This window comes from Erinaceus europaeus, chromosome 2, assembly GCF_950295315.1.
Source record: "Erinaceus europaeus chromosome 2, mEriEur2.1, whole genome shotgun sequence".
In the NCBI taxonomy this organism is placed as follows: domain Eukaryota; kingdom Metazoa; phylum Chordata; class Mammalia; order Eulipotyphla; family Erinaceidae; genus Erinaceus; species Erinaceus europaeus.
Window position 1 is genome coordinate 40,837,208 of NC_080163.1, and position 13,452 is coordinate 40,850,659.

General features: G+C 41.5%; 1 pseudogene; it reads left to right on the plus strand.

Annotated features, from left to right (window-relative positions):
- Positions 1-8,473: 8,473 nt before the first annotated feature.
- Positions 8,474-13,452, plus strand: part of LOC132532755 (large ribosomal subunit protein uL11-like) — a 154,336-nt pseudogene continuing 149,357 nt past the window's right edge.

Below are 13,452 nucleotides of genomic sequence, written 5' to 3' on the forward strand. Positions count from 1 at the left end.
AAAAAAAAACATGCACATACTCACATATGCACAAACTTACTATGATCCTATAGCTAGTTATACCTTATAATTGGTGCTTTTCAAGAAACATGGGATATAGCAGGAAGTAAATCCAAAAGCTAATACTGGTCTGTCTCCACTTATCAATGTAGCATCTTGTCCTACTATGATCAGACATTTTGTAAATACAGAAATTAATTATGCAATGCTGTCTGCAAATATAGGAAAGTTAAATACTAGTTAAAAACAGTTGTGTAGTGCTTTTAACTTTGTAATACTATTTTTCAAAAAAAATGTTGTTTTATTTTGTTGTTTATTTCCTGATGGCAAAGTGCAAAGATTACAGTAAAACCAGTCTTATTGACCTGATACTTAGCACTAGATCAAGTTTTTGATTTATATGGTCTTACGAACAAAATAAAATTAGCTTTGACCCAGAGGCAATTGGGAGCAGTTCTGTTTGTACTCTGTGGCCATGTAACATGAATTATTATCATTCTGAGAAAGGTCAATCTTTGTAGTTAAGTTGTGAGGTCTGACATGTAGACTCCTTTAACTATTTTCTGGAGGGGAATCCCTGAGTCCACAAATAAAAATCAATATTCAACCCAGGTTTTTACCTGGATGCCTAAACATCTGGCTGTAACTGTCAGAGGGGAGAATGATGGTTAGAGCCAGATAGATAGTGTTAGCATGCCTGACATGACACCTGTGCATTAAACAAATGTGAATCATGTCATCTTACTCAAGTTCATATACCCCCAGCTCTCCCTATACAGGGACAGTGGTATCTAGGATTGATGCTATCCTAAGCCATAGGGTCAGAAATCTGGGCATCATTCCCCACAGATGGAAGGGAAGGCAGGAGTCTGGGAACATTTCTTATTCAGTGAAACCCACTCAGGTTCCATCCATATCCCACTCTTCAAGTAGCCAACACAACCTTTCAAAACCTGCCTCAAAACTAAAAGGGAAATTCTTAGTTTCCAAATTAAAAAATATATATTTGCATGTAAAACTTTGGGGTTGGACAGGCTGGATGGGGGATGGCAAATAGTATAATGGTTATGCAAAAAGACTCTTGTGCCTGAGGTTCCAAATTCCCGGGTTCAGTCCCCTGCACCATCATAAGCCAGAGCTGAGCAATGCTCTGGTAATAAATAAATAAATAAATAAATAAATAAATAAATAAAATATTTAAAAAACATTGGGGTTCAAAAGCAAATTCTATTTACTTTTTATCAGAGTGAGGGGATGCAGGATGCAGTACCCTTAAGGGATTACCCTTTCCCTAGGAAGGAAAGTCCAGGACAGAGGCAGGAGACAGGTCCACTCTAGAGTCTGCTATTGAGCTATATGCAAACACTAGAAGAAGAAGAAGAAGAAGAAGAAGAAGAAGAAGAAGAAGAAGAAGAAGAAGAAGAAGAAGAAGAAGAAGAAGAAGAAGAAGAAGAAGAGGAAGGAGAAAAGAAGAAGAAGGGGCAAGTAGTATTATTTTCTCCTACATTAGATGAACCCACTCTGCAGCAGTAGGCCCATGGCAGATATCACTAAACAACCACAGTATTTTACCATTGATCCCAGACATTGCTTGAGTCTTCTTTTCTTTAACATGAACACCATGCTGTGTTTATTTATGCTAAACATCCAGATTAGCATAATTCCCATTTCATAAGACACTGAGTCTATAGAATCAAGCCTGGGTCCTGCAGAGGGTCAATTATTTCTCCTTCTTCTTCTTCTTCTTCTTCTTCTTCTTCTTCTTCTTCTTCTTCTTCTTCTTCTTCTTCTTCTTCTTCTTCTTCTTCTTCTTCTTTTTCCTCCTCCTCCTCCTCCTCCTCCTCCTCCTCCTCCTCCTTCTTCTTCTTCTTCATTTCTTTATTGGGGGATTAATGTTTTACATTTGACAGTAAATACAATGTTTGTACATACATAACATTTCTCAGTTTTCCACATAATAATACAACCCCCACTAGGTCCTCTGAGTCTTCTTTTCAACATAAATTTTCAAATAGTTACTCCTAATATATAGAGTACCAAGATTAAGCCTGTTTGCTACTTTTTGACCCAAAGCAAGAGTGAATGCTGCTCTGTCCTGTAGTATTGCTGCTTCCCACTGACTCTCCTGCTGTGGCAAGCCTGATTGCTTACCTGCCAGTTTCACACTATGGAGAAAGTGGTCACACACCATTCTCTCAGATAATATTCTTATCCAACTATCAAAGCTACCAAACTCAAGTAAAACTACCAATGTTCCCCCAGGAACATGTCTAAAATGGACTTCTTAGCTTTCTTCAACCTAAAGTTCATAATCTAATCTGCTCTAATCCTACTTTTTGGTTCCTGTTCATTAACCATTTTGCCTCAATTTAGGTCATACCACCTTCCAGACACCAAGTTACAGATGCTACCATGACTCCATCCTGACTTTTCTGAGTTGACGACCTCATCAATGTGTCCTGAAGCCTCACATCTCCAGAACTCTGGTCCACCGGGGGGAAGATAGAAATAGGCTGGGTGTGTGGATTGACCTGTCAATACACAGTGGAGAAGCAATTACAGAAGTCAGAACTCCTACCTTCTCTACCCCAAAAACAACTCTGATCCATACTCCCAACAGGGGAGAAGGGATAGGAGGAAGATAAGAGGGCTCTGAACTCCAGTTCCATCAGCACCTAGAGAGAGAGAAGGAAAGGAGAGGGACATCTGTAGTCCTTCCTTCCCTACCTTTCTATGTCACACCTATACCGTTTGCTATTATCAAATGTCCTTCTTTTGTTCCCTATTCTCTCTCCAGGTCCTGATGGAACTGGAGTTTAGAGCCTCTGGTCATCTTCCCCTAACTTTTAGAATGATGAGAGAGCATGGAGCTGTCTTGGCCTTCTATGTTTTTATTCCCTCACTCTGACTTGATTCATGCCCCTTTGCTTGGGTTATTATTTGTTTGTCCTTTCTCTACTAGTTCATATTCTTGAATGGTTTTCATGAAATCAAATATTGGAAAGTTTAAACAAAGAATAAATTAAACCTTCTCTTTCATAGTAAATAATTCTAAAGTCATATGTGCTAAATGTTCTGGTACCTCTGACTTCAGTTTCTCTTAATTTATAACTGAAAATGCTGTCACCTACTGTCCCTGGGATATTTTATGTCCCATTATTTCATGATGTCTTGGAGACTCTTGTTAAATAATATTTCTTCCAATAAAGTCTCAAGTCTTTCTACCCCCTTTAGAGAATTTCCTTTTTCTTAATCATATCAGCCCTAGATTTTTCAGTTTGGTACTAAATCTCCTCTGATTGATGTTGAAGGAAGTCAGAGGAAGATGTCAGTGAATGGGCTCAGAGGCCTTCATTACTTTTAAGCCCAAATGCTTTTAGAAATTGATTGGTAGGGCCTGAGTGGTGGTACCACTGGTAGAACACACATATTACCATGAGCAAGGACCCCAGTTCCCGCTTAAAGGGGAGAATCTTCATGAGTGGTGAAGCAGTGCTGCAGGTTTATATCCCTTTCTACCTCCCCTTTCCTCTAGGTTTCTGTGTCTATCCAAAATAAATAAATACCAACTGCCGGGTGGTGGTGCACCTGGTTGAGCGCACATGTTACAGTGCACAAGGTCCCAGGTTCAAGCCCCTGGTCTTCACCTACAGGGGAAAGCTTTGTCAGTGGTGAAGCAGGGCTGCAGGTGTCTCTCTGTCTCTGCCTCTCTATCTTCCCCTGCCCTCTCGACTTCTGGTTGTCTCTATCAAATAAGTAAAGATAATTAAAAAAAAATAAAAAAGAACATACAGGCCAAAATAAATAAACAAGCATGAAGAACACACACTGTGAGAAAAAATGCGTTTAAAAAATTGACTGATTTGTGTTTCCTTTAGAGTATGGAGTTCATAATTTTTGCTCTAACTTTGTGGATTCCATTCTAAGTGAGATTTTAATCTGATGGGTCAATTTTCAAGGATTTTTCCCCCACAGCACATGACAAGATTTATGACATTAAAAAGTCCAAGGATGGGGGGGCAGGTTGTGGTGCGCCTGACTGAGTACACGTTATCATGTGCAAGTACCCAGCTTCAAACCCCTCCGGCCTCCATCTGTAGGAGGGATGTTTCATGAGCAGCTAAGCTGTGCTGCTGGGTCTCTTTATCTTTGCCCCCTCTAGCCCTCTCAATTTTCCTCAATTAATTATATATATATGGACAGGCAGAATCTCTCCTTGATTCTATCCTGCTTATAACTGGTAGATGTCTTTCTTATATGATAATAACAAGATTGAAGAATTGAAGACTTTGGTATACTGGAGAGTGAAGAGTAAGAAATAAGACTGTTCTACGATCACTTTTGACTAAAGTTCTTTAGGCTCAAACTAAGTTATAACAAATGTTCAGAGTGTCTGCCAGGTCCCTTATCAGAACTCTCAAAGTGACTCTTCATAAATATCAAATTCTCTGGTCTTACCTTATTCTAACCTATACCTATACTATGAAGCCCTAGTGATTGTCTTAAATGTGAATCTGATAATCTCTCTACTTGTGGAAAGAGGAGGCTGATTCAGAGCTCTGGGGAAAGTATCAGAGGACTGATCTTGCTTAGAAAAGAGTGTACCTACTAATTATGACTGATGAAAAAAATTTACCTTCTGATAGTCACATACAGGTGGTATGGGATGGGGGAGACTACATTGGTAATCAGAAAAATGTAAAGGAAATATAAAATAATTCTTCAGGTATCCAAGGACTTCGCAAAATATGGTAATCCTTGTAGGATACCAACTTGAATTATTTAGTAAATTCATCTGGTCTCTTCCCAAGTACAAATCATTTAGGGGAGCAGGATCATGGGATTACAGGTCCCACTAGGGCAAGCTGGACTCTTCAATTCCTAGGTGAGGCTAAATGCACAGAGTGGAGGCTACATCTGTTGCTCTTCCTCTTCAAAGCAGCTCAGATATACCCAGGAGGGATGGGGCCTTTCCCCTTAGCAGTTCAATTGGTAGCAAGCTCAGCCAGCTGTCAGAGCTGCTGCAGGATAAGCCAGAGTGGAGGCAGGGGGTACAGTCAGGTGTGTGTGTGTGTGGGGGGGATGGGCCATATGTCAGATGCGGGAACGAGAAATGAGTTTGAGATTGAGCTGGGACAGGAAGGAGGAGGAAACCTGGAGCCTGGGGTCAGGTCAGCTCCACTCCTCAGGAGACATCTAATTTGAGCAGAGTGTGAGCATTGGAATCTAGAGTGAGATTCGTGGGCAAACAGGGCTTGTTAGAAAGTTAGAGCCAGTTTTCATGACAGATCCTTGGCCAGCTTGGGGGAGAGAAGGCCAGAGAGGCCAAGCCCATCCTCACTGTCTCCCTTGTTTTGGGATTTTCCATCTTCTCTGTCTTAAAGGTATAATTCTCCAAAAATAGTGTTGCTGTATGTTGGTATGCTTCTAAATTCAGCTTCTAAGACCCCTTCTGTTTCATTGGTTTAATCCCCCCTGCTTAACACTGTATTCTATTTAGATAACCACTGTTAACTAAGCACCACCCTGCCTCCAGGGCATTGGTTTAATCCTCATTGTTTTGCACACTTTTTCCTTCTCCCCACCCCCATCCTACGTACATCCTTTTCGGAGGACCTGACTCTTTCGCCTCAGGATATATAAGGACGAGATTGTGATTAGAGATAGCTTAGATTGCACTGCATTCCACATGAATAAAGACTGAACTGCGTACCACTCAGCCATGAGTCCCTGGTCATCTCTCTCTCCCGCCCATGAAGCTAGCCTGACAGCTGTAGGTCATGGTGTTATCCCACATCATTCAATCCAAAGAAGCAGTCAGCTTTGTATGTATATGGGGGACAGGGACAGGGAGACAAACCACTTTTTTTTTCCTTTTTTTGCCTCTAGGGTTATCGCTGGGACTCAGTGACGGCACTGTGAGTCCACTGCCCCTGGAGGTTCTTTTTCCCCTTTTATTGCCTTTGTTGGTTATCATTGCTGTTGTTATTATTGCTGTTGTTGTTGGATAGGACAGAGAGAAATCGATAGTGGAGGGGAAGACAGAGGGGGAGAGAGCAAGATAGACACCTGCAGACCTGCTTCACCACCTGTGAAGTGACCCCACTGCAGGTGGGGAGCTGGGAGCTAGAACTTGGATCCTAATGCTGGTCCTTGCTCTTTTCATCATGTGAACTTAACCTGCTGCACTACCTCCCAGCCCATTTTTTACTTTTTAATGTGACATCAGGGGATAAACCTAAGTTTCAAGTGTAAGATACTAATAATATACGAGACCTCCCTGAGAAAATCTTCTTTCCTTCCTTCCTTCCTTCCTTCCTTCCTTTCTTTTGTTTTAGGAGAGAGACATCTCTGTAGCACCACTCTGTCATTTGTGGAGCTCCCTAGGTTGCTTGGGCTCAAACTCAGTGCTTCATGCACCATACGGTGTGCAATCTATTGGGTGAGCTATCTCCTGGCAGCTACAAGGGGTCTCCAGAAGGAATAGGTTCCATGCCTCCCCCAGGTAGTACTGGGCAGAGCAGGATGAACTGGGCCTGCTGGGTCAAAGGCAAATGTACTAGCAAGTGTCTTTTATTTCATGTTGGTATGCTTTAAAAAACCTCTTCTGTTTCATTCCGTTTAATCCTCCCTGCTTAACACTATTCTATTTACATAACCACTTCATTCTATTTACATAACCGCTGTTAACAAGCACCACCCTCCCTCCAGGGCATTAGTGGTTCAGTGATAGAATTCTCGCCCAATGTTGGGCGCCATATGTTGTTTTCGCCAGGCTGGCTTCACGGGCGGGTAAAAGACGACTAGGGACTCATGGTTGAGCTGTACGCAGTATCTCTTTATTCATGCAGGACGCAGCACAATCTAAGCCGAGCTAAGCTAAACTAACACAACTACCAACTACCAACTAACTAAAATGAACAATGTTGTTCTTATATACTTTCCAAGTAGGATGTAAACAGGATGTGATGTAGAGAGGGTGGAGAGAAAAGTGACTGGTGAAAATCAGGGTGTGACAAGGAGAGGGGGTGGAGCAGGCGAGAATTATATCACTGAACCACTAATGCCCTGGAGGGAGGGTGGTGCTTGTTAACAGCGGCTATGTAAATAGAATGAAGTGGTTATGTAAATAGAATAGTGTTAAGCAGGGAGGATTAAACCAAATGAAACAGAAGAGGTTTTTAAAAGCATACCAACAATTTCAGAGATATTTTAGGGCCTTTTTGATGAGGTTTGATGTGATGAGGTTTGAAATAGCTGTTCATTGAGCAGTAGCACAGCAGGTTAAGCACCGGTGGCACAAAGTGCAAGGACCAGCATAAGGATCCCAGTTCAAGTCCTTGGCTCTCCACCTGCAGGGGAGTTGCTTCACAGGTGGTGAAGCAGGTCTGCAGGTGTCTATCTTTCTCTCCCCTCTCTGTCTTCCCTTTCTTTCTCCATTTCTCTCTGTCCTATCCAACAACATCAATAACAACAATAATAACTACCAAAAAAAAAAAAACACAAGGGCAACAAAAGGGAATAAATAAATAAATAATAAAAACGAAATAGCTGTTCACCAGAAGAATCTTGAAGTGACACTTGAAACAAAAAAGTATGGCTGATAACCAGGTAGCTATGTGGGTCATACGCTGCCTCTTCCTCACCTCTAGTCCTCCCTACAGGTATTGGCTGAGCACCTTCTCATGCCAGGATGATCTTCCCCTTTGGAGCATTTACTCCAAGACAGAATTCACAAAAATACTCTCACTCTTCAATCTGCCAGATCCATAGAAACCTGTAGGGGTGATAAACCTTTTTACACTCATGTTGTTGGCAAAGAACAAATGGAGTCAAAATGGTGATCAAAGAGGCCAAAGAGCCAGCAGCGTGACTCAAGAATGCCAGCTGAGCGCAGTGTTTTCCTGTTATTTTATCATTTTATTTTCTCTCCATGATGTCTCTTTGCCTAGAGGAGAACTTTCATGCAGTTCCCACATTTTGAAGCTATATGGGTAGCTCAACAGGAAAAAGAAACAGTCTGGCTTCCCATTGTGTGATCTGACTCATACTTATAATTTTAATGGCCTTGATTTGCAGTGACCTGTACCTGACCTTGAACATCAGCAGAAGGGATCCTCTTATCAGTGTTGTTGGCAGCCTAAGCAACAAACCATCAGACTATTATTTGGGAAATTCCTCCTCTCTGACTTTCAGACTGGCAAGGGCGCTCATCATGGAATTAAGTTTCTTCATTTTGTTCAAATGTGGTCCCTCCCTACATTATCCAAACCTATCCCTTCATTACCTGTTAAGAGCGTCCTGAGGGGAGGTCTAGCCCTACCCCACCTACCCTCCCCACACTTTCCTCCCTGATCTTCTCTGGGGGGGGGGTGGAAGTGGGGGTGTCCCTCTACTCGGGAAGTACCTACCTCCTAGAAGCTGCCTGCAATGTCACTCTAGTCATTCTTTGTGGGGGGCCAATTGCAGCACAATGGTTGATGGTGGACACTCAGAATTGAATTCTACTGTGGACATGTGCTACTTGTACAACCTGAGACACAAGATCCTTATCACTGAACCCTTTGCTTGTTTAGCTCAAAAGATGAAGCAAGGTGACAAACAGTATGCCCTTGTCATAAAAACTGAAATTGGAAATCAGAAATGTGCAGAGAGTGTCTCTGAGGATAAAAAACACAGGTGTGTGTTCCGCACAGTGTTCATCCTTCTTTCTGTCTCCCCCGCACTTCAGAGTACCCCTCTCTGCCAGAAATTGAGCCAAATACTAGAGCACAAGCAATCAGCAAGGGAAGTAGGGCCTATGCCCCATAGAGTTTGCACTTGGAGAAGCATCTCAAAACCACTCTGCCCTGGAACCTGACAAGGCCTCAGTGATGGCTGATTATTGTCAGTCTGAGTATTCTGTGCCTTGAAGACACTGTGTGTATTATTTTTTTTTAGGTTTGTGCAAATTCAGTTTTTTGACATATTTCACTTATGCTGGCTTTTTTTTTTATTCAACTGTAGAGCAAGAGCCATTGTTCTTTTCTCTGTAATTAGTCAAGTATTCCCAGTAGAGTTCAATAAAATATTCATTACTTACCCAGGTACTGTTAGAAAAAAAAATACAGCTTATAGACAGACTTTTCCAGAACTGAACATGCTACCAAGAGTGGCGTGTTTGAAGTTACTTCTTGGAGGTCTGGGTATAGATAGGAAGTAGGTGAAGAGGAAGGCTCCTTGACTTCTCTTTTGTTGGCAAGGTGAGTAAAGAGTGACTTGAACAGAATGATTCTGACTGACTTCCATGAATAGATCATCATCTGTTCATCAGTGAATGGGCAGAGGAATACAGGTGTTTAAAAAGCTGTGGCTTTGACCCAACTAAAGCCTTACACTTGGGTTTTTCAAATTACTACTATGAGAAACCAACTAAGGGTGTGTGAAGGGGAGGAGGGGAATGGAACCCATGCAATGTATCTGTTACTCGGCATGGCATAATGTAGGTGGTTTTAACAGCAGGTAGAAAGAAGCTCCTTCCATAATTTAATTCATTTGTAGTGACAGAGCCCTGAAGTCAGAGAGACAGCTACTGGCAAACCTGGCCTCCTTGGCAGCTGCATGGAAACCCACTGGATATAATTAAAACAGGGAACTTCCTTTCAAGGAGAGTGAGCCAGATAAATAGATAAATAATAGCACCTTCTCAAAATAAAATTTTTTTGCCCTGCTCCTACAAGGAGACACTGAGCCAACTGGCTGAATAAATAAATTTTGTTAGGAAAATAGAATTGCTAGTGTCTCAACATGGTGAGACCTCCCTGCTGAAAGCAGACCTGGCATCTCTGAGGTCCCTGGCCCCAGCCAAACCCTTTTCCAGCATAGAACAAACATGACTGAACCAAGCCAGAGTCAGGGCTCTGTTCTCACAGAAATGTCATTAAGAACAATCTGGAAACCCAAACAGGAGAAACATCAGATGACTGCAAGCTTAAGGTTATTTCTGTTGTTTATAAACCTAACCTATATGGACATGCACAGGATGCAGACTACTTTTGTTTTATCACCAGTGTCAGAGGGTAACTAGTAAGTGAAAGCTCTGGAGGCCAAGTGGTTAGTGTATCCACTAAGGCCCAAGACTGTGGGAGAGGCCTGGCAGCACCACTCAGAACCTGCCATGGTTTCTCCTCAGGAGATAGGTACCTCCACTAATTCCTTTAGTTCATCCTGCTCATTTTGAATACATCTCATTTCTTTTTGGGTTGTCACTTGTGCATCACAGGTCCAAACCAATCCCCCCCCACCAGGGTTATCTCAGTGCCTGCCTGAACAGCACCACCACTCCTGGTCACCTTTATTACATGTGTTGTCTATATTTATATGTGTTGTCTCTGATCATTGTGTTCCACTCTGCCAGGAATTCCTGGTCTCTCTCCCACATCATTTGTTGAGTAAGCAGCAGCCCAGTTTGGCTCAGGTCGAGTTCTCTTCAACCCAGAGAGCACGTGCCTGGGAAGAAACACCTTCATGCTAGCCCAGCAATCTGGCATCCAAACAGGGACCTACCCCCTGGCTTCACACACAAGTGGCAGACGTACAAAGGCACCCCAGATAAGTTTACGGCCTTGGCTGTCTGCAGCCTCGTGTTTTACGAAGGCACTGTAATTCTTTTCTTCCCTTTTATTATTTTTCTGAGACCCCCTCCGCCATGGGCAACCTTCCTACTTATGAAGAGGTTTCCCAAACCATTTACTCTTTTTTCATGAGACAGTTTCTCTGTCTCTGGAACATTTTGCTCTGGGTCACACATTGGTTCATTATGACCGTGATCGAAGAGCTTGGGAGATGCACAGATATTTCCCCTAGGAATTCCTGGACTCCCTCTCCCATGTCTTCCGCGGAGAAGGGCGACTCAAACTTGCAGAGCCTTCTCCAGAACCTTGGCAGTCCCCAGGAATGGAGACACATGTTTAGTTCTACCCTCCTTAATCAATTCTTTCTTCTATGGAAACCATTTTAAAAAGTGGGTGCTTGCAGCAGTCCTGCAGGTCAGAACCAGCCTAACTGGGATTTTGAGGCCCTTTTTGGAATAGGACGCCCTCCAGAGACTCATAATGTGACATAGTGGGATCTAAATAATCTGGTTCACAGAGCCCAAAAACAAAACCTCCCTACCGCTTCTCTCTACCCACCCCATCACTCTGAATCCCTTAAGCTTGCTATCTGCCCCCTCTGCTTTCAGTTGTGTTTTGTAATAGAGTGATTTGAATGACTGACTTTCTGTATGACCCATTTTTCTCAGAGTACTCTGAAGTTTAATTGACTTTATATATAAAAAAAAATCAACAAAAGTAAATGTTGGTTCTTCAAAAGAGTGAGCAAAATTGACAAATCTTTAGCCAGACTTACAAAACAAAAAAAGGGAGAAGACCCAAATAAATTGGAATGTAAATGAAAGAGGAGGTATCACAACAGACACTACAGAAATTCAACATATCATGTGAGGCTTCTATGAACAACTATATGCCAATAAGCTAGAGAACCTGGAAGAAATTTCCTAGATACCTACATACTTCCAAAATTTAATAAAGAGGAACTAGATAATATAAACAGGCCCATTACAGCTAATGAAATTGAAACAGTTATCAAAAACCTTCCCAAGAATAAAAGTACTGGACCAGATGGTTTTACAAATGAATTCTACAAGACCTTCAAAGAAGAACTAATACCTCTACTTTTAAAAGTCTTCCAGAAGAAAGAAGACACTGGAATACTCCCTTTCAACTTCTATGAAGCCAACATCACTCTGATACCAAAAGCATAAAAGGACACAACTAAAAAAGAAAAATATAGACCAATAACTCTGATGAACATAGATGCTAAAATATTGAACAAAATTCTAGCCAACTGGATACAGCAGTATATTAAAAAGATTGTTCATAGTGACCAAGTGGGGTTTATCCCAGGGATGCAAGGTTGGATTAATATATGTAAATTAATCAATGTGGCCACCACATTAATAAAAGCAAGACCAAAAAACACACGGTCATATCAATAGATACAGAAAAGCCTTTGACAAAATACAACATCCCTCCATCAACAAAACACTACAAAAAATGGGAATAGATGGAAAATTCCTGATGCTAGTGGAGTCTATATATTACAAACCTACAGCCAACATCATATTCAAGGGTGAAAAACTGGAAGCATTTCCCCTCAGATCAGGTACTAGACAGGGCTGCCCAGTATCACCTCTACTATTCAACATATTGTTGGAAGTTCTTGCCCTAGCAATCAGGCAAGAGCAAGTAATTAAAGGGCTACATATTGGAAGAGAAGAAGTCAAATTCTCCCTATTTTCAGATGACATGATAGCATATATATGTAGAAAAACTTACGGAATCCAACAAGAAGCTTTTGGAAATCATCAGGCAATCCAGTAAAGTGTCAGGCTACACAATTAACATTCAATAGTCAGTGGCATTCCTCTATGCAAACACTAAGTTAGAAGAAGATGAAATCCAGAAAGCAATTCCTTTTACTATAGCAACAAAAACAACAAAATATATAGTAATAAACCTAACCAAAGAATTAAAAACTTGTATACCGAAAATTATGAGTCACTATCAAGGAATGTTCACAAGTTTCTGTGATTTTGAACAAAATGCCTCACACAGCAATAGCTGATTTTCTATTTATCAGTGTCAAGAAGGAGACATGTATAATATCTATTGTTAAAAAAATAATTTAAGACTAGAATAATGTAAAATAGTAAGAAACACAATGTAACTAAAATACTTTATTATTTCATATATTGTCACTGAATGAATTTATTGTAATTTTTATAATTATATCCTTTTAAAGATTTATTTTAATTTTTCTTACTTATTCATTGTATAAAGACTCCCCTGCAGGTGGGGAGCTGAGGGCTTAAACTTGGATCCTTAATCAGGCCCTTGAACTTCAGCACCACGTGCACTTAACCAGCTGTGCTACCGTCCAACTCCCCCCTAACTTTTATTTATAAAGAGGAAACACTGACAAAAAAACATAGGGTAAGAGGGGTACAACTCCATACAAGTCCCACCACCAGATCTACATATCCCATCCCTTCCCCTAATAGCTTTCCTATTCTTTAAACCTCTGGGAGTATGGACCCAAGGTCATTATGGGGTGCAGAAGGTGGGAGGTATGGCTTCTGTAGTTGCTTCCCTGCTGAACATGGGTGTTGGCAGATCGATCCATACTCCCAGCCTGCCTCTCTCTTTCCCTGGTGGGGCAGAATTCTGAGGAAGTGGGGCTCCAGGACACATTGGTGGGGCTGTCTGCCCACAGCAGTCCAGTTGGCATCATGTTAGCATCTGGAACCTGGTGGCTGAAAAAAAAGAGTTAACATATAGAGCCAAACAAATTGTTGAATAATCATGAACCTAAAGTCTACAGTCTTGCAAATGAAGATTTGGGGGTCTCTGT